At 45.0% G+C, this 22,681-nt stretch overlaps 1 protein-coding gene across 1 annotated transcript in view; it reads right to left on the bottom strand.

Moving 5' to 3' along the window:
* Positions 1-22,681, bottom strand: part of SF3B1 (splicing factor 3b subunit 1) — a 1,956,191-nt gene that overhangs the window by 1,631,215 nt on the left and 302,295 nt on the right. The window lies entirely within an intron of this gene.

The raw sequence follows: 22,681 nt of genomic DNA, 5'->3' as shown, positions 1-22,681 counted from the left end.
TTCATTTGAGGGGATATCCCGCCAGATGGTGCCCTGACATCGGCCAGTAGAGAAAAGAATTTCACTACTGTAGGGTACATGGTATGCCTGGCATAGGCTGCAGTCTTATTTAGGTCATAAAATGGGTGTACGCACATGTCATCCTCAAAACTGAATGCCCCAGGAGGAAAGCCCGACTAAGGATTAAGTTGTGTGCATCCAGTAAAGACAAGAGACCAGTGGGGAAGGTGGGAGGGATAGAACACTGCAGCAGTGAAGAGAACGACATGTACACTTGTGGTAAGATTTTACACAACTTTTCTATGTCCTTCTATTCACTTTCTGCAGTATTCTTCACTTGAGGGAGAGTGCCAAAGCTCAAGAGAAAAGGGAGGAGGCAGGAGTAGAGGAGCTTTCAGTGCAGCCATGGAGAATGGCCCTTTCAAAACCAGTTCTGGATCTGGAGATAGACTCTAGTTTGTAATGTTTGGTGAAGGTATATAAGGTAGACCAGGTGGCTGCTTCAAGAATGGCACCATTATCCAAACCAGAAGAAGACATAGCTCTGGTGGAGTGGGCCTTTACAGGGAAGGTAAGAGTCCTTCCATGGTTAGTGTAGGTTCTGGAGATCCAGGACGATATGGTCTGTTTGGAAGCAAGGAGAGCAAGCACCCCAGGATGGAAATTAATGAAGAATTGGACAGACTTCTTGAAGGGTTTAGTCTTTTCAATGTAGAACCTCAGCTGTCTGCGAACGTCCAAGGAATGTAGGGATCCTCTCAGTGTGGTTTTGTGGGGTGGGGAAGAAGGATAAGAGTTGGATGGATTGGTTGAGAGAGAGTTTGTTAACCACTTCCGGCATAAAGGATGGATTAGTTCTCAAAAGACAACCTGTCCTTATGGAAGACTAAAGGGGGGGGGGCAGCCATTCAGTTTTGGAGTTCTGGCACCTTTCTAGCCAAAGTCAAGGTAACCAGCAAGACCATTTTCCAGGAGCAATGCTCGAGGGAAGTGGATGCTGCTAGTTTAAAGGGGGGCAGTCAATTTCTCTAGTGCAAAGTTGAGGTCTCAAGAAGGTGGTATGGGTTTTCTGGGAGGTCTAATATGGAGGACGCCTTTAAGGAACTGCTCACCTCAAACCTGGAAGCAAAAGGGAAGATAACGGCAGACATGACTGACGTGGGCTTTGACTGATGAATTACTCAAGCCAGCAATGAGCAACTCACACAAGTAGGATAAAACCACTGGAATATCCATGGTTAATGGAGTCTGACCATAATGAAAATCTTTTCCATCGAGAAACATGTGATTTTCTAGTGTTGGGTTTTCTGGCCTCCTGCAGAACCCTGAGCACGTCTTCAGAAAAAAGGTGTCAAAGGAATGGGAACCCTATCACCCACAAAGTCAACTAAAGAGTCGATCAGTGAGGGTGAACGAGGGATCTTTTGTTGTGTGCGAGAAGGTACACACTGAGGTATCTTGTGGTGATAGCCCTGGGTAACTGAAAGAAAAGGGGAAAACAATGCCAAAAGGAAGTCACCAGCAAAAGCTCTAGTCAGTCCTTTTTTGAGCAGGACTTTTGGTATTAGAAGAGTGAGGGGGGGTGCATAGAGAAACATCCCCTCTATGAGAAAGGGAGGGCGTCCACTTTCCAAGCCAGAGGACGTGGGGCTCTGGCACAAATTGTTGGAAGTTGCCTGTTCAGAGGGGGAGGCAAACATGTCTACCCTTTGATATCCCATTGGTGGACTACATCCCATCGCTGTGAGCATCCATTCGTAGGATTAAGTCCAGGATCTGCACAGTGAGTCTGCCACGTTTTTTTATCGAGGAGATGTATACTGCCTGAATGGTCACGTTGTGCTTTTCCAGTAAGTGCCAACCTGCAAAGGAGGTAGAATATGGTCAGCCCCCCCCCCCAACTTGTTCACATACCAGAGGACAGTCTTGTCATTGGTGAATAACTTCAGTGAGTCTGGGCAAACAAGGGGTCTAAAGGTTTGAAGGTCCAGGAGCACTGCTTATGTTGATGTGTTCCTTTTTCTTGGAGAGGAACCACCTTCATTGGACAGTGTATTTTCCCATGGCCTCGCCCAGCCCATGTCTGAAGCATGTGTGTAAAGTTCTTGGACTGGATCTAGAGGGTGGAGAGGTAAGTCCTGGACTTAGGCTTACCTGTTGAGACCACCAGAATATTTCCTTTTTCAAGCAAGGGATCAGGGGAATGGGGAACTCTACAGGATGTGAATGTTGGGTCCAGACAGACCTGAGGAACCACTGGAGCTTCCTCATGTGCAGTCTTGCCAGAGGTACCACAGGAATGGCAGAGGCCATGAACCCTAGCACCCTAAGAAATTCTCTAGCTGGTGATGTGGTGTAAAGGCAGAAGAGACAGGAAGAAAAGTGTGAAGATCCTCTGCTTTTTGTGGAGGTAGAGACGCTCTTAGAATGTGTCTGTGAATTTTGCACCCAAGGAAAACGTGGCAGATTTTATTTTGTAATTTATCGTGAACCCCAGGTTTCCCAGTAGGGAAATGGTGGTTTATAGACTGTTGCAGGATCTGTAAGACTAGGTTGTCCAGGTATGGGAATATCTAGATTCCTAATAGCCTGCAATGACTGGAGCCAAGCATTTGGTGATAAGTCTTGGAGCTGTAGAAAGACCAAAGGACAATGCAGAGGATTGGAAATGTCAAGAAACCACAACCCCCCTTTCTAGTCTTCCATAAGGACAGGTCGACTTTGAGAACTAATCTATCCTTTAATCACAGGCTCTGAGGATTCCTCAGCTGTGGTTAAGCCCCTTGCATGTTCCCCTCCCAATGCCTTGCTAACAATCCAAGGTTACTTAACCACCTCAATTAACCTTCAGTTTTCAAACACCCCGGTGCTCCAGACCCAGATGGTTGTCCTGCTGTAAACTTGCTATGTAATTTTCTGTTACTGACTTTTTGATTAAATACAACTGTAGATTTAATATGTGAAATCTTATGCTGACTCTGAATGTTTAAAAAGTGCATTAATACATGAGGCTCACAAATGCATTGGGCAACTGATTTTGTGCTTTCTTGTTGCTAAACTGAAGTGATTGTTTGTGGATCAGTATAACTTTGTTGCAGTATTTAGTCCAATTCTTAAATCCCAGACTCTGTACAAACAAGCCTACTTCCCAAATGCTATCATTGAACTTTATTTTTATGCTACAGATACAAGATGCTGTATGCAGAATAGTGTGACCCTGATTAGCATTTCTTCTTCTTATGCATGCCATATCTTGCTTATTTTTGCTCTATTTAGCTACCAAATACTTGAAACTGTTTCTTAGGGCAGTGCAGTGTACTATTAATGTAGAGATTATGCTTTTTCTCTCAGTCGTTGTGTTATATATGTCATGAAACACTGTTCAATTATTTTTTTGCTATAATTATATTTCTGGTGAAAAGTTAACACTAAATATCTATTAGGTATCATCTCTTCTCATGGCTCCCACCCTGAAAGGCTGGCACAGTTAGGACTGCATCCAGTTGGGCATTTAAGAAGACAAAAAAAAACGCATAGCCACACTGGCCTACCCTCAATAACAAACTTAACTAAGGACTACTATTTTTTCAGCTGTACTGAGTCAACAGCACTAAACTTCCCAGCCCTTAAATAAGGCTCCTAATGCTAAAAAGTCCCACCAAATTGTACTGTTAAAAGTGCTGTTTAAAAACGGAACACAGATTAGAATTTAACGCAAGCAAGAAAAAAGCCTCTTACTTTAATCAGAAGCTTGAGGATTCCTCTCGTGTGGTTAAGCCCCACTCTGCCCGCCTCCGGACTCGCATTGTGCCCCTCTCTGCCCCCTATTCCCACCCACCCCAAGTACCTCCGAATTTATAACCCCTCAGCCACATACCCTCCCCCTCCTTCGCCAACCATTAACAGGAATTTGTTTATATCCCACCCCTTCCACTATCTCCCCACCTACTATTAGACCTAAGTTGCCTACCTACCAGGAGTACATTCCCTCCATTATGTCTCTAATACTTGCCAAGTCTTTTAAAATACCACCTCTACTCTACACCCTACCTTTACTAATCACCCTTTACTCTCTCACCATCTATGAAAACCAATCCCATATAGGATTCAACCATCCCAAATGCCTTGCTAACACCTCAATCCTCTCAAACCATTCTGCCCACTCATTCATGTCCATAGATGCCTACTCCTTTAACTTTCGTAATACTCATCCTGTTATACCCAGATATGTTGACACCAAAACTAAATACTACCAAAAACTGATACATTTCTAAAGCTCATAAGCTAGTTTGCCCCAAACCCTTACTATTGATAGGGATACCCACCCCAACCCTGGGCCACCATCCCCACTAACTGTAATCATAACAGCCCAAACATAAGAGAAAGCCTAAATAGATCCCCCAACTCACTACTGACCTGCCACTTAAACATTACAAGCATCAACAATAAGGTAACAACCTACATGCCCTCCTGACAACCTACTCCCCAGACATACTCTCTCTCTCCGAAACATGGTTAAAACCAACTAAGCCAGATACTGAAAGTCTACCTCCAGGGTATTATATACTCATGCTAGATCATACTACCAGGAAAGGGGGAGGGGTTGCTGTCCTCTATAAAACCACCCTAAATGTTACTCTAAACAACCTTCAACCACCTATATTTAACAAAGCAGAAACTATGACTTCCAAACTACAAATAAAAACAAATGTATAAAACATAGTGTCTATATTCCCCCAGGTAATAACTTGGGGACCCTAGAAGTCATTCTCTACTGGCTATCCAAATCCTACCCGCAAGAGACCATTGTTCTAGAAAACCATAATATAGATTGGAACATCTGCACTGCAGAGACCCCAACCACCCACGTAAACCTACATGGTTTTACACAAACTATAACCTTCCCTACTAGGATCAGCAAGCCTAACAGTAAAAAAAGTATCCTAGACTGGATACTAATTAATAGCCCCCACCACATGTACAAATCAGGTACTTTCCCTGAAGATCTAAGTGATAATTTCTTAACGTATACTATTAGGCATAAAGTTGAATGTCCACATCTACCCACCTATAAAACAGTAAGAAATAACAAAAACTTCAACCTTAATAAATTCTTAGAAAACAAATTGGTCAATTCTAGCTACCACCAATAGACAAGGCAGTAACACACTTTAATAACACATTCCTGGCCATCCTTGGCAACCATGCACTGCACGCTATATTAGAATAAAAACAAAAGTTGCCCCTGGTTCACTAAAGAAACTACAAATCATCCAAAGAAATAGTACCTGGAACACTTGGCGCTCCTCTAAAGCCCCACAAGATAAACTCAAATTTCGAAAATATAGAAATGATACAAAAACATCCATATACAAATAAAAAACTTTCTGCCATCTACAGCAAAAACACCACAACAAGCCACAGAAGTTCTGGGACGGTATTAAACAACTCCAAACCCCTCAGCGACAACCCAAAAATCGCCAGAGTCCATTGCTAACACCTGCAAGTTCCTTTACAGAAACCATCCACGCCCTTGCTAGGAAACAAACCCACATGTCCCAACGCTGAAACCCCTAAACCCAGTGACACACTCTCCTTTAGCTTCTAAAAAGTTCCAACTTCACTCATTAGAGCTCTAATTAAAAAACTCAAACCAACCACCCTTTCAGCTGAGGACCTCCCTGCAGACTACCTGCAAAAAGCTGCTGATGTTATAGCATACCCTCTCTCATATCTGAAGCCTCTATCTGGAAAATATCGTGCCATACTAGTCCACAATGGAGGCAGCTCCATTGAGCTGTCAAACTATAGACCAACAGCTATCCTTTCCTCGCTGGCTAAAATTATGGAAATGTGTATCCATAAACAACTCTTACACTACCTTATTCAACAAAATCTTTTGGCCAACCCCCAGCATGGATTTAGACCACAGCACAGTCCAACCTCAGCCCTCCTCTCCTTTTCTGTCATAAATTCCAACCGTAACAACAAACTAACTTCTGCCCTATTTGTCGATCTTTCCAAGGCTTTCAACATGATTAACCACCAGCTACTTTTACTTGCCCTAAATAAAATATCCCTAAACAACCATGTCATACAATGGTTTCAATCTTATCTTAGTGGCTGACAGCAGGCTATCCTTTGGCAGGACAAACTCTCCACCCTTCTTCCCCATTACCCCTGGTGTCCCTCAAGGCTCTATATTAGGTCCCCCTCTTTAGCAATGACCTCTACATTGTAATCCCGGACACAACTTGTATACGATACGCTGATGACTCCACCCTGATTTGCTCAGCCTCTACCCCTACAGATCTCCTTAGTTTAACCCAGAAAACCTTTAATACAGTAGAAAACTGGATCTCTAATCAACAGCTGATATTAAACCCCAATAAAACAAAGCTATTGCTCTTCTCCCCTACTCACAAATCCTCTCAACCTTCGTTTACTATAACATCTAACAATGGGACCATAATCTCACCAGATATGTATACCAAACTCCTGGGTGTTACAGTAGACAACCTCAAATACGACATGCACGTAAACCAAACTATTAAATCCGTTAATAAAAAACTTGGCTCCCTATACAAAAACAAACCTTTTCTTACCCCTCTAGCTAGGACTGCCCTTGCCCGTACCCATCTGCTTTCAACTCTACTCTATGCCTCACCAATACTCACTAACTTGAACAAAACTGATCTCAAACTCTTTAGCTGCTACAATCAAATTGAGAGGTTTGCCACAGGAACTACCTACAGGACACACCAATGTCAAAACCTAAACCTCTTAGAACTCCCCAGGCTAATTCAATATAATCATCTTACTGTAGCATTCAAGGTTAACCATCCAGAAAAAACGCCCTCCCTTAAAAACATTATCCATCCCTAAAAAACACTAGGCCACTTTGTTCCACTATAAAACTTTTGGTTCAATCTGTTAAAGCTAACAACCTATCTGGAGAATCTTTGTTTGCAAATTCAGTAAGCGAAACCTGGAACTCGCTCCCATCTGTCCTTCCTCGGAACCCCTCCTTTAACCAGTTCAAAAAAAAATCTAACCCACTACTTTAAAACTCAATGGTTATGTCCTTACTCTAACCCTGACAAAAGCCTCATCTACTTCCATATCCCTGCATTTTTTTATTCACAGCAACTAACCTCTTATACTAAAAGGTTTGAAAAGAGAAACTTAACATCTTCGCAGATACTCTGTACATAAGCTGCACCCATAGGTTTGATAAGAGAAACACATTTATGTGAGGCTGTAACTTGTATGTTAATACAATATGTTTGTGCATATACTGTAACTTGTTTGTCTTTATCTGTTTGTAAGTTTGGAGCGTTTCTCCCTGGGCCTCCGCTGAAAATGCACATGTATCCAGTCGAACTATCCTGGTCAACAAATGTAAAATAAATGAATAAATACATCCATACATAAACCTACTTATTTATTTATTTATTTGTGTGCACAGGGATGTGCAGACAAGCATCTTTTATGTCCACAGATGCCATGAAACCCTAATGGAAAGAGCAGAGTGAAAATGGGCTGGAGAGTAAGCATTCTGAAGGAAGAGACCTTTACGAATGTGTTGAGGTGGGACAAATCCAGAATTGGCCTCCAGAGGCCATCCTTTCTAGGCACCAGGAACATACCTGAATAGAATCCTTTTCCCTCGGAATTGGCAGAGACTTTCTGAATACAGCCGTGTAACGCAGAGGTCTGAAAGGAGGTCTGGGAAGAGATACAGCTGATCTGGGAGGGGGGGGGCACCCCAAAAGGTGGGAGCAGATTGCCAGACCATACAATATCCAATTCGTATGATGGAAAGGACCATGTTTACCTACACCTTGAGAGCTTTTTAGAGGAGGAGGGGAGCAGAAGCAGGAGAGTCATATACTCCCTACTCTGTCAGAAAAGGGCTGCTTTTGTTGAAGAGGATTCTGAGAAGCCCTGGTCCTCTGAGGTCTCTTCTCCCCTACAAGACTTACTGCTCTGGTTCTGGAAGCGGCTATCGACAAAGACAGGTTTTTGAAGGAAAGTTCCTATTGAACCTTGGCACTGGTGAAAAACATTGTTCTGTCTTACCATAACGTTCTATCTGTGTTCATCTTCGTTGATTCATTACTGATGGGTTATCGGTTCCGTCCTCGGAATCGAGCCGGCCATATATCAAGCTTGCGTCAGCCAAAAACTCCTGAGCCAAGGTCCTACCCAGAATGCTCTACTCCCTGTTACCTCAGATTGAGTTTGCAAGTTGATAGACAAAAGTAGAGACCAACTCTGGTCATAACAGTCCTACAATAAAGGAATATATGAGATCAACCAGGAACCTCTGGAGGAGAATGGAGGGTGGGGAGTAATGAATGAACGAAGATCAACAACACAGATGGAATATTATGGTAAGACATAACTTATTTAACTGATGATGTTAATCTTTGTTCATTCCTTACTGATGGGACAGAGTCCCCAGCAACCTGAATCCCTGGGTGGTCCTCATGGAAGGACATTCCTGAGCACTATGGAGCCAAAGGAAGCTCTACCTCTGGAAGCCAAATCCAATTTGTAATGAAGAATAAAGGTGAGTCGCAGCTGAGCAAATATCAATGAGGAAAGCCTTAGCATGAAAAGCCACTGAAGTTGCCATAGACCTTGTAGAATGTGCTTTCACTCTGTGAAGCAAGGTGACATTGTTCTTGTTGTAGATAAAGGTAATGCAATTTCTCAACCACAAAGCCAATGTAACTTTTGAGACAGGATGACCTAGTCTTCTAGTTTTCATAGTTTCATAGTTTAGTACTAAGCTATCTGCCCTGGGGCATTTGTAAGCCTAGCCATAGTGATGTGGCTTTCGCCACCCCATGAAATGGTACAAAAATGTACAGAATAGATTTAGAATACTGTGCCTCTGTCTAGTAGTGACACAGTGAAGATCCCCTTATATAATAGGATGAGTTTACTGTGCCCCTGTCTAGTGGTGACACAGATGTGACCCCTGGGGTAAACTTACGAGCTCCCATCCACTCATCAAGATTTCTCTTGAAGAGAGTTATTGAGGGGCTCTGCCTAACATGAACTGAGATTCTGTTCCAGAGCATGGGAAGCCTCTGGGTTATGAATCTATCCCTCCAGCATGTCCTATTCATACTTGTGCCAAGGTTTAAGTCTTTAGCTCTCGTGGTTCTGATGGATTTGGATTTTTTGAGGTGGAGCATGTCCATCAGTTCCTGATTGGACATGGCTTTGTACATCAGGCACAGATCACCTCTGAGCAGGCGGTATATGCTACTGAATAGAGCTGGAGTTTCTTTAGTCTGGCAGAATAAGACATATGTTGGAGACCCTTGATCCTCTTGGTGAGGTACTTTTGTGGTCTCTCCAGCTGTTGCAAATGCCGGGTGAGGTACATACCAAATGGGGCATTGTACTCAATCATGGGTCTGATGAGGGAGGAGTATAGGGGTACAATGACATCCTTGGATCTGGATGTGAATCCCTTCATGATAAGGTGTGCAAGGTAGAATGTCTTTCTAACCACTTTGGCAATGTGGGTGTCAAATGAGAGGTCGCTGTCGACTTGGGTCCCTAGGTCTCTGATTACTTTTTCCATACTCAGTGGGTTGCTGTCTATGTGATAATTTGTGGGTACTTTGTTTTTCCCAAAGGGAATGACTATACATTTTTTGGCATTTAGTTTAAGGCCATGACTCCGGCACCAGTTGTCCATTTCTGTGAGGCCTTTTTGTAGGATGTATGTGTCCGCTGGTGTATCGACTATGGCACCTAGTTTGCAGTCATCAGCGAACTTTGTCAGCCACAACCCTCCCATGTTTGCTTTAACATCTGAGAAATAAATGCCGAACAAGAGGGGTCCCAGGACAGATCCCTGTGGGACACCACTTGTGACTGGCTTTGAGTCTGACATTGCTCCAGCAATTTTAACTTTATGGGTTCTGTCCTTTAGCCAGTTTGCAACCCATCTAGTGACATAAGGGTTTACATTTAAGCTGTTGAGCTTATCTATGATGCCTGAGTGGGGTATTGTGTCGAAGGCCTTAGCCAAGTCCAGGTAGGCTGTATGAACTGCTTTGCCCTCATCAATGGCTCTAGTGACTGTTTCGAAAAAGTCAACCAGGTTCAAAAGGCAGGATCTGCCCTTTACAAAGCCGAACGGGGTGGGACCAAGTGTCTGTAGGTCCCCAATGTCTCTGTTTATGAGTTCCATAATGATTCTTTCCATAGCTTTGCAGACCAGGCTGGTTAAGCTTATGGGGCGGTAGTTCCCAGGGTCTGTAGAGGTGCCCCCTTTGTGGAGTGGGACCACTGTTGCTGTACGCCAGTGTTCAGGTACATATCCTGTAGTAAGGCTAAGGTTAAATAGCATTTTTATGTGCGGCTTTAGCTCCTCTTGGAGTTCACGTAGCACGCAACCCGGGATACCGTCAGGTCCCATTGATGCTGTGTTTTTAGCTTTGCTGAGGGCAGCTCTCACCTGGACATCTGAGATGACAGGGAGATTACATTCAGCTGGGATAAGTATTTCTCCTTTTGGGGGTGAGGGAGGGGAGAAATTTGCACTGAACCTGTCAGCCAGAATGTTGGCAATATCTGTGGGTTCAGTGTATTTTTTGTTGTTGTGAACTAACTCTGAGCATATCTGAGGGTTTCTGCCCAGGTTTCCAACATAGCTGAAGAAGTCTTTGTGATTATCTTTAGTGACCTTAGCGATTTTTCTCTCAAAGTTGGCCTTGGATGTTTTTATGAGAGAACGTAGTTTTCTGCTAGTGTTGATCAGTGATGTCTTCCCTTTATGGGATTTTGCTATGTCGTGCAGTAGCTACCTTCTTTTGTTATACAATTTGTCAATGGCGGAGGTCCACCGGACAGGACGTTTGCCTTTGGTGGAGAGGGTCTTGGATTTATTTGGTATTGCATGATCCATGCATTCTTGGAGATGTCCATAGAAAGCATTTGTGAAGGATTCAGCATTGTGGGATGTGGTATCCACTGGCCCAGTGGGCTTAAAGGATACCATCTCAGTCTTAAGAAGAGTGAAGTCTGTTTTTGAGAAGTTTTTCACTGTGGTCTTTTGTGCTGGGGGTGGAGGTGGGATATGTATATCCAGGGTGATTAGTTTGTGGTCAGATCTCACTAGTGAGGGATATATCTCTGGTGTGGAGCATTTTGTCCCCATGTTTTTGATGATCAGGTCTAGTATATTACCTCCCCTAGTGGGGGAGGTGACTAGTTGTTCCAGTGCATTTGAATTTATGAATTCCAGGAACATTTGGGCTAGGGTGTTAGGGCTAGAATAGTGTACCCAATCTATGTTAGGGTAGTTGAAGTCTCCCAGTATGATGGTATTTTGTGATACATTCATATCCTCCAATGTCTTCAGGAAGGCTGAGTGGGGTTCCTGAGATTGGGAGGGTGGTCTGTAACATGCTACCAGTTGCATAGTAGTTTTGCCTATGGTTAGTTGCACCTGTATGGTCTCCGATGCTTCATCTGTTGCTACTAACCTGGAGGTGTGGGTGTCCTTGATGAATATGGACACTTCCCCTTCCTTTGTGGTTCGGCCCAGGTTTTGGGGCCGAAAAGCATGATACGAGGTATAGCCTGGTAGCGCTGGGGTGCTCTCAGGAGCCTTGAACCAGGTTTCAGTTACTGCACAGACGTCGATGTTCTCCATACTGAGGAGTGCATCGAGTGCCTGCATCTTGAGATTTAGACTTCTGGCGTTCAGCAGCATTACCCTTAGTTTTTTTCCATTTTTGTTTTCTAAGGAGGTAGGTTTGTCTTTTGAGCCTTGCCTAAAAAAGGCACTATGGGGGTGGCAAGAGCCTTAGCCAATATCCGGAAGCCCAGTGGTGACAGGTGCAAACCGTCCCTTGCGAAGCAGCGTGGCTTGCCCAACATGTCCTCCCAAGCAGACATTGGATCCCCTTAGAATGACACCAGTACTTGAGCCAATTATTAAAGCTGATCATCTTGTCTTTGTATTGTGGCATCATTCTTGGTGAGGGCAAGATGCTGCTCAGGGTCAGGGTCATACCAGCCTGGGCTACATAATCAGAGAGCTCCTCTATGTCTCTTTTCATATAGTCCAGGGAGGTACGTCCCAGGTCATTCATGCCAGCATGGACAATGACGGAGTCATATTTGTACTTGCTTTGGAGTGACCTGAGTGCGTGTGTTATGTGGCGGATCCTAGCTCCCGAGAGGCAGCTCAGTCACCCTCTCCTTGTTCAGCCCGGTAAGCGGGACATCAGTGTGTCTGACTATAGAGTCACCTATTACTAGTGTATCAGGCACGGTGTTTGGCCTTAAGGGCTGTGATTGATTGACACACTGATTTATTGAAGTATGTGTTGCATGTGTTTTGTTTTGAGATGGTGGATTTTTGGATGTCTGCTTTGGGAGCCTCTGTTGTTTTGGTAAGTTTTTTATTAGAGCCTCCGAGTATGTCTTTGTGTTTGTGTGTGTTTGGTTTGCAGTTGTGGTAGGTCTATGTGGGGGACTGGGTTTGTTGTGTGTGTGGTTACCATCTTCTCCTGTCTGGTCATGCCAGTCCTGAGTTGAGAGAGTTCAGCCTCCAGTTTGGCTATATAGTTGCATCTCTCACATGTATTTGTGTTTGTTGGGAGGAGGAGAGGGTTGTCTGTGTACATGAGACAATTGTAGCATTGTCTCAAGATACCCAGATTAACCAGCTGAGCTGGAGAGGATGCCAGTAATCTACCACTCAACATGCTAGAACAGTATAAGGGAATGCTGTGCCTTTAAGGGAAGTGGATATTCACAGGGGTGGTAGGTGGATGTAGTGCTTACTTAGTAAAGTTTTGAGAACAAGTGCTAGGCTTATAATATAACTAGTAGTCTGATTATACTAAGAGTAGAGCTTCCTTACGGGAAAATTTGAATAGCAGACGTGGCGGAGCCAGAAGAAGTTTAACCGGCGCTGTGCTATGCGCACAATCGTGCAAAGCCGGGCAAACGCGGATTTTAAACAGGGAACTTTAAAAGAGCTAGAAATGGTCCAAAACAACCAATTACTACAGCTCTTGTGCTGAGGTCACTTCCTACAGGGACAGGTAGGCTGCTCAACGCTCCCCACTCCCACTGGTGAGCAAAGAAACTTCCTTCTATCCAAGTAAGGTAATGGACAACACAGGAACTACACCACAGCCCAGAATACAGCAAAGCCTGTAAACTGGTCTAAACTAGTCGAGGAGAGGCGGGAAAACAAGGATTTGTTTTTGTTTTTAGATAGAAAACACACAGAAAATGCAGAAACAGTAATAAATCAGTTACATAGGCTAGCACACTTTAGTGGGCAGCCTCACCAGTTAAATTAAACAAACAAATAAACTTTCGACCAATTTCGACTAAAATGCAACCTTAAGTGCAGATATTAAATAATGCAGCAAACCACTAAAAAAACAGTTTAAGCTTGTCTAGGGTAAGCTAGAGAAGGTATTTCAAGTAAAAAAACAGCAAAGATACTTAAATCAAGAAAGCAGTCGCTTTGCTGTATTCTGGGCTGTGGTGTAGTTCCTGTGTTGTCCATTACCTAGCTACAGAGAACTCAGTAAAGCACTTGTAGCTGGTTGGGGAGGCAAATAGGTCATAGCAAGGCTGGCCCCAGCGGTTGAATATAATTGACGTTATCACAGAGTTGATGGAACCAGTCGTGAGGTTGTAGAATATACCTGCTCAATTTGTCCGCTATCACGGTGGTGTTCCCAGGAATGAGCATTGCAATTAGAAAGCAGTTGGAAGCTACCGCCCACTGCTATATTCTCAAGCTTCTCGGCGTAACGGGTAACATCTGGTGCCCCCTTGCTTGTTGATGTATCACACCACTGACATGTTGCCTGATTGGATCGCAATAGGGTCTGACAAAAGGATGGAATGAAATGCTTGCAACGCTAATAGCACTGCCCTCAGTTCCAGGACACTGATATGCAAAAAGAGTCTCTGTCTTTGACCAGGTGCCTTGGACATAGTTTCCCTGACATAGCCCCACCCCATCAGGAAGGCATCCGTGGTCACTGGGGCTTTTGGCTGATGGGGGCTGAAGGGCCAAGACAATTGTTGGGGATTGAGACATCCACCAGAGTAAATCTTGCTTGCATCTCTGAGTTACACTTACCTGAAAAGACAAAGGATGTTGCAGAGGGTACCACTGAGTGAGAAGTAATCACTGAAGGAGCCTCAGGTGGAATCCGGCCAAAGGAACAATGGTAATCGAGGCTGCGACTGACCCCAAGAGATGGAGTACAGACTGAACGGGAGATTTGTGGTGACAGAACAGCGGTTGAACCTGTTGCCTTATTCTTTGAAGCCTGTGGTCCAAAAGAGATGCTGTGCAATTTCTCGTGTCCAACAGTACCCAAATGAATTCCAAAGACAGGGCTGGGCTCTTGTTGGACTTCTCCCAGTTTATAGTAATGCCCAGGTGTAGTGCAGGGCTTCTTCCAATAGACGCTTGGTGGGGGCAGTGAGGAGCCAGTCGTCTAGACATGGAAAAGCCTGGAATACTTGAAGTCGCAAGTGAGCAATAACCACTGCCATGCACTTGGTGAACACACTGGGGGCTGTACAGAGACCGAAGCATAGTGCTCGAAATTGGTAGTGACTGGCTCCTATGTGGATGTGGAGTTATCATCTGGAGTTTTACCCATGGCCTATAGGTGGAGAAAGTACAGTTGTGTACACTTACCATAAATGTAGATGTTAGACTGTATTGACTGTTGCAGTCATTACATTTGGGTTATCTGCTTACAGTCGCCCTCAGTCGGCTTGATTAATAACTTCTTCTGTCCTGTGTCAGTTGCTGTCCCTTCGTCTATGATGTCAGGTTGTCAGGGGTATAAAACATGCAACCGACGCCATTACATCAGTTTTTCTTGCCCCAGATGTCAGGTGCCCCCCTAATGGGAAGCAATTAAATCTATAAATACAAGGATACACCTCCAACAAAAAAGCAAATACACCAAAAAGCTTTTTGAGCATAGTAAGTGAGAGTAGAGGTATAGCCAAAAGAAGAAAGGGGGCTGCAGGGAGGGTAACCATGACTGCAACAGTGAATACACTTGAACATCTACATTTACGGTAAGTGTATACAACTGTACTATGTTCTTCATGTTTCACTGTTGCAGTCATTACATTTGGGTAGATTACCAAAGCTAAGGTTGGGAGGAGGAATTTAAATAGAATTAAGACCAGATACAAGGCCCTGCAAGACTGCAGTGGCAAAACCAGCTCTGAATTTAGAGAAAATTGGCAAATGATCATGCTTGGTGAAAGTATGTACAGAACTCCAGGTAGCAGCTTCTAGGATGTCCCTAGTAGGGACACCTCTGGGTAAGGCTGTAGAGGTAGATGCAGCCCTGGTTGAATGGGGTCTAATGCCCTGTGGGACAGGTTTTCCATGGTGCTTGTAACAGAAATGAATGCAGTGGCCTATCCATTTTGAAATGGTTTTGAAATAGCTTTCCCCTCTGTCCCTAAATGCCACCAGCAGTTGTTCAGATTTCCTTTGAGATTTAGTCTTGTCCAAGTAGAATCTAAGTTGTCTCTGCACATCTAAATAATGCAGTATCCGTTCCCCTTTGTTCTGTGGGTTAGGAAAGAAGGTAGGCAAATGAATGGACTGATTAAGAGCCACACTGGATACCGCCTTGGGCATGAAGGAGGGATTGGTTCTGAGGGACGCCCTGTCCACATGAAAGATGATGAAAGGTTCCTCTACCATAAGGGCCTGTAATTCAGATACCCTTCTTGCAGAAGTGATTGCTAAAAGGAAAGCTGTTTTCCAGGAAAGAAATTTTAAATCTGCAGTAGCAGCTGGTTCGAAAGGAGGAAGAGTGAGTTTCTCCAAGCCAAAGTTAAGATCCCAAGCTGGAGATGGAGCTCTCCTGGGTGGCCTTAAATTTTTGGCTCCTCTGAGGAACTGCTTGAGCAGTGGGTGAGAGAAGAGGGGAGGCTCTGTGCTACAATGAGCTGAAATGGCTAAGGCATGAATTTTGATGGAGGAAAATGCATGAATTTTGATGGAGGAAAATGCATTGATTCCTTGAGAGTGGTTCCAGGCACAAAATCTTTTCCATTTTGCAGTATAAGATTTTCTAGTACTAGGCCTCCTGTTCTTTACAATGATATCCATCACTGACTGATCGAGGGATGGTAAAGGAGAGATAAAGTAATTAGCCAGGCTGCTAGGTTCAGGGTTTGCAGCTGAGGGTGGAGAATCTGGTTCTCCTGCTGAGACAGCAGGGAAGGAGTCTGAGGCAGGTGCCATGGAGCCAAGCGTGACAGTGCGCAAGAGTGGGTACCAGTGCTGGCGAGGCCAGTCTGGTGCAATTAAAACTGTCCTTGGCTTGTCCTGTTTGATCTTTAGTAGTACCTTGGGGAGCAGTTGCAGAGGAGGAAAGGCATAAACTGACCGTTTTTTCCAGCTGCAGGATACAGCATCCACTTTCCAAGCTAGCTTGTGGGGGAATCCTTATGCAAAATTTGTCCAGTTGATGTTTCTGGGGGGAGGCAAACAGGTCTATATCTGGGCTCCCCTATTTGCTTGTCAACATGTTGAAAATAGTTGGTTCCAGTTTCCACTCATGTGGGTCCAGGAGGTTTCTGCTTAGTCTGTCTGCCAGTGTAATTAGCTTTCCTGGCAGGAATTGAGCTTGTAGATTCACTTGGTAGCTCAAGGTCGTGTTCCACATTGCCATGGCTAGTCTGCAGAGGGGGTAAGAATGTGTACCCCCCTGCTTGTTTATGTACCACATGACAGTGGTGCTGTCCATCTTTACCATTAGTTGCCCTAGAAGAATGTGGTCCTTGAAGGCTGTCAGAGCATTCTGTACAGCTAACATTTCCTTTTGATTTATGTGCAGGTGCATTTGACTTGGGTTACATTTGCCTTGAATGCACTTCCCTGCCAGGTGAGCCCCCATGCATAGTCTGATGCGTCTGTTAAGATTTGGGCAGTAGGGGGTAATGTGAATGGTAGTCCCCTGTTCTGGTGACAGGCTTCTGCCCAACAAAGGAACTCTAGACGTAGGCAAGGTATGATAGGAATCCTTGCTTCCAGATCCTTTGAATGCTGACACCATAGGCTTTTGAGATACCACTGTAGTTTCATCATATGCAGCCTTGCATACGGAATTAGAAGAATGCAGGAGGCCATGAACCCCAAGGCTTGCAGTATTTGCCTTGCAGATGGCTGGGTTTTTGTGGCCATTTGTTTGAAGTAGGTTGTCAAATGAATCCGTTTCTCTGGCGTGAGGAAAGCCATCTGAGAAGTTGTATTCATGTTTACTCCCAGAAATGTAATTTGTTGACAGGGTACCAGGTGTGATTTCTTTTCGTTTATGGTAAACCCCAGACAAGTCAGTACTCTCTGAACAAAGGCCAGATGATTCAAAAGAATGTCCCGGCTTTCTGCCTGAATTAGACAATCGTCAAGGTATGGGTATATTTGAATATTTCTTTACCTGCAAAATGCAATGACTGGAGCTAGGTACTTGGTGAATACCCTGGGCACAGTAGATAAGCCAAAGGGCAGTACAGAGAACTGGCATGTAGCCTGCTTTGAAGCGTAGATATCTTCTGCAAGACTCCCTGATAGGGATGTGCAGGTATACTTCTTTTAAGTCTAGTGTTGCCAACCATGCATCTTTGCCTAACAAAGGAAGCAGCTGGTGAAGAGTCAACATTTTGAATTTTGGAATCACCAGAAAGGTGTTTAGAGTAGAAAGGTCCAGGACAGGACGCCATGCCTTGCCTTTTCTGGGTACCAGGAAAAGTCTCGAATACAAACCTTGTCCCTTTTCCTCTTCTGGTACCAACTGAATAGCCCCCATGTTTGACAGAGAGAGTACTTGATTTTGGGCCTCTGCCCACTTATTTGGGGGTAGATCTGGCCACCCGCTTGGTGTTGGTAACATGTGGAAGTGAAATCTGTATCCTTGGGACACTATATTTAAAACCCATTTGTCCTGGGTAATAATTTCCCAATTTCTGGCCTGCAGACCAATCTTTCCGCCTAAAGGAGCATTCAATTGGGAAGTGGTTTGGAAGTTTTAAAAGCAAGTCATGAGAGTTTTCCATAGGGGGGGGGGTCCTTACTACTCCCAGATTTGGGTGCGGAAACCCCCCACTGCTTAGTCTTGTGTGTCCCTTGGGACTGAAACCTGGGGTTTCTGCTGTGTCGGGGTTTGGCTTGAGAAGACCTGGAAGGGGGTGGAAAAGACCAATTTTTAGAGGGCCGGTGCCTACTAAATCTAGGAGGCTGAACTTGTAAGAAATCTTTAACAGTTTGCACATATTTAGCTTCTTCCATCTTTTTAAGAACTTCCTCAGCCTTGCTGCCAAAAAGGCGGTCCTGATTTAAGGGAGCATCCAACAATTTAGCTTTAACATGATCAGGCAAAGATTGCTCCTTAAGCCAAGAATGCCTTCTGAGCACAGACCCAGTAACAGCAGCCCTGAAAAAGGCCTCTAATGAATCAAATCCACATTGCAAAGTATGTTTTCCAACCTGTTCAGCAGAATGCATTAAATCCTGTAATTCTTTATTTTCAGCACAGTCAGGTATCATCATTTTCTGTTTAAGCAATCCAATAACATGTTGTTGATGCGTTAACATATTAAACTGGCAGTTTAAAGCCCTAATGGCCAAGGTTGCATAAGTGTAAACCTTCTTACCCCATCTATCCAGTGCCCTGGAGTCTCTATCAGAGGGGCTAGGATTTTTATCAGTACAAGCCTTAATTGCCCTTGGTTCCCTGTGAAATAGTCTCTGGATCCACAACAGGATTTTTAAAAAGGAACTTGTGTGAATCGGGAACCCTGTAATATCTGTTAGGTTTTCGGGGAGCAGGAGGCAAAGAATCAGGGGCCAAACTAGATTCTGAAAAGGCATCATCAACAATGTCTAGTACAGGGCCTATGCTGAGGGCAGGAGTACGAAATCCCTAAGCCTCTTTTTTGAATCAGAAAAATCCTGGCTTTCAGAGTGAAAATGCTCCCTTAGAGTATGTAAGGTCTCAAAAAAAATCCTCTGGAGGGGAAGGTGAGGGAATAGAGCCCTCTGCATCAGAATCCTCATAAGTAGATAAGGGCAAATCCAGATCATCAGAAGAATCAGAAAAATCAGAATCCTGGTCAGAAGATTTATAAACTACTTCAGTCCTAGGAATCTTAGGAGGAGGAGGTTGGCTTCCCCTGATTAGAGTTTATAAGATCTTCAGCCATTCTTATCATTTGTTTTTTAGGCATAGAGGCCTGAGCATGCGGCCTGGGCGTTGGTTTCTTAGGCATGGTTCGAGATTTTGGCCTAAATGAAGAAGGAGGCATCAGTTTAATATGCAAGTCCATAGGCCTGAATACACCCTCAGAAGCCGGTGCCTGCACAGAGGCTCTGGACACATCCAAGGTAGAGACATCTGCAGGTTCCACAGTTGAACAATCTTGCAGCATACCGGAATAAGAATGGGTCTCAGTAGAGGCCTGCGAGTCAGAAGTAGCGGGTATCAGGGGCTGCAAAAGTGCCTCACTGAGAACTGGCGACTGGCTAAGGAGAAGAGTTGTCAGCAGCTTTGGACCTCGATGGCCTGTCTCTATCTTTATCTTTGCGTTTTTTCAGAATCCCGGTAGTCAGATGGCTAACCATTTCTGGATAATTAAACCAAGAACCGAAATATTTAGAGGCGAAAAATATACCGACAATGGATAGTGCACTGATTAAATAAAGCACAAAACCGACAGAAAGGTACGTTGTGGTCAGGGCCTAGGCAAGGAATACAGTATGAATGAAAACCATTGTGAGGTACTTGCTTTCCACAAGTAATGCAATTATTAACTTTTACTGACATCAGAAAGGAGCAAGAAAAAGTTTCCCCAATGGGGTACTTAGCTTTAGTTGAAGACTTAGTTTCTGAAACTCGAAAACAAAAATTTCAGGAGTCTGCTGACCAGCACTTGCGAACTGCTCCTGCTTCAGGCATCGCACGGCAAGAAAGACTGATGTAATGGCATCAGCTGTATGTTTTATACCCCTGATGACCTGACGTCATGTAAGAAAGGACAGCAACCGACACAGGACCCAAGACTTTGTTAATCAGGCCGACTGAGGGTTAATGCAAGCAGATAACCCAAATGTAATGACTGCAACAGTGAAACACGAACAACATCTCCACACGTGCGTCACAGAAAGAGCCCTGTGATTTCCTGTGCCACATCTTCCCACTCCTCTGATTTCTGGAGTAGAATCGTTGAGGAGTGGAGAGTCTGACACCGACTGCAGATAGCCTCTTGCCATCTTGTTCGCACCTTGCCAGTGTATCTTTCACTTTAGGGGCAAACAAAGAAGCGGCCTCGATGGCAGCGTTCATGAAGGAAGCCTTAAAGTAGTACGCAAAGTCACAAAGGCGCATCAAGGCATGTCGTCTGGCAACTATACCCGCGCCTGCCGCTCCTTCTGCTGCGTGAGAAATGACGCATGGAAGAATTGGAATGGACTCTAAGGTGGATGAGAAGCTAAGTTGTCACGGATCTCATCAGAAACTGCTACTGCCAAGGTTTCAGAGAGTTGGTTGATAAGATCTTCTGGAACATCATAAAGTGTGCCAAATAGTTCAAAAAATGTACGGTGAAGGTCGATGAAGCAAACACATGCATCCCTAGTCTGTCTACCGCCCAAGACTCCTTGTTGGGTGGATGGACAGTTTGGCTCTCTTCTGCCAAGTCTTTCTTAGTTGCAGCCACCACCACTAAGGCATCTACTGAAAGACCTCATGACCAATGGGGATGCTCAGCTGGGGGCAATAAGATCAGGCCTCCGCGGTATCACTTCCAGGGTGTCAGGAGTCTTCCATGCACGTTGGTCGATGAGCTGGACAAGCTCATCGGCCAGTGGGCTAACCCAGGAGGTAGGGGGCCAGGCACGAAAGGCATGCAGGAATACTGACTCCTTTGAGAAAGGATTAGATGGCTTCCAGTCACACCTCTAAGGATCTTAGGGATGTCACCAAAGGACACCTCATCAGAGGGCAACCTGTGGGGATCCTTCCCAGTCATCAAAGTCTGCATCTTCGATCAAAGACTCCTCAGTGGAGTCCATGTGCTTCCTCTCGCACAAAGCTTTGTGGGGTATTTCCTCAGTGGTAGGTTCTGGGGAAGACTGCAAAGAGGGGGTCTCCTGAGAAGGAGAAACCCGAGGCCCTTGTGCTCGACAGTTGTGGCTTGTGAGAGTTGCGGCACAGAAGGGGGAGAGGACTCCGACATGTGTAGTTGGCCAGCGGAGGCAAGCGTTTTCTCCATGTCCTGGAAAGGCTGGCCCACCCAAGGAGGGATGGGAGCCCAGAACAGAGCATGACAACCTCTGAACCGGGGCCACATCCCACCCTGACGAGCAGACCCCCAGACCAGGAGTCTCAACAGGACTGTGAAGCATGAGAGAGGGAGGATTCCTGAAAGGTGCCATAGAAAACATCGGCGTGGAACCAAGAATGCCCTCACTCATGGCACAGCCACTGGCCTGTGAAGAGCCCGATGGCCAGTGCACCAAGGGCCAAAAGGACGACTCCAGTTCCAAAATGAGATCCACTATTGGGGTCGGAGGGAGGGAAGCTGCTGTCAGAGTAATGGACTTCGATACTTGGGTGGAAGTCAAAGGAGGAGTGTACATTGGATTGTGAGGAGATGTACGTTCACCTGAAGGAGGGAACGTGGGTTCCGACACTTGAGAAAGACCTCTGGCCACCAGCAACTGGTGAACAAGCAGCAACACATCTTGTTCAGAGAGGATCCTGGTCAGCCTCAGAGAAACCTGAGGGGGGATTCTGGCCTTTCTAGAAAAGGACTATACTGACTACCAGTGAATGGATTCAAGGAAGGAGAGTACTTGGTCCTTGCTAATTCGAGAGATGAAGAGCTTGGAACAGAAGTCTGCACTGAAGAGAATGGAGTCGAAGTAGTCTGCGCCGATGACGTCAGAGCCATAAAAGTCAAAGGTGTCTGCATCATAAAAGCAAGTGTCTGCACCGATGGGTACGGTGTCATCGAGTGAAGTGTGTGCATCGTTAACAATGATAGTGCCGAAAAGGACTGCACCGAAGAGCATGTCGGTGCCAAAAGTTTCTGCACCATGGGGGACAGTAACTTCATACTCTGGGCCAAAGGGGACTGTACTTGCATGGACGGTGCCGATAAAGGCTACGAAGGAACTGTCGGACCTGTAATTGTCTGCACCGGGAACTCCAGTGCGATAAGGAGGACATGGCTGGAGCAAGAATCAACTGGGGTGGTGCTGAGCCTGGAGTCGAAAGGGTCACAGGTGGCAACGCCGAGTTAGTAGTCATTTTCACCTTCTTATGAGTCGACTCCCTACGATCTCCAGAGGGAGATGAAGTGAGCGACTTTGATGAGAAAGAACACCTCTTACGGGGTTTTGCAGTAGGGGGTGAGCCCTCCGACCCAGAGATAGCCTCACAAAAAGGAGATTTGAAAAGACCTTTCAGGATTAACTTGTTCTTTCTCTCGTTAAGAGTCCTGGTTGAAAAATTTCTACAAATCCCACATGGGGGATCCACAGTAAGGTGGGAGACATTCAAACAATAGATACAAGTCATGGCCATCAGAAAGCGGTAACTTACGGCCGCAATCCTTACACTGTTTA

This window comes from Protopterus annectens, chromosome 2.part0, assembly GCF_019279795.1.
Source record: "Protopterus annectens isolate FY-2018-M chromosome 2.part0, PAN1.0, whole genome shotgun sequence".
NCBI classification, from domain to species: domain Eukaryota; kingdom Metazoa; phylum Chordata; order Ceratodontiformes; family Protopteridae; genus Protopterus; species Protopterus annectens.
The sequence above is the reverse complement of the archived record's forward strand: the minus strand, read 5'-3'. Positions and strand labels throughout refer to the sequence as shown.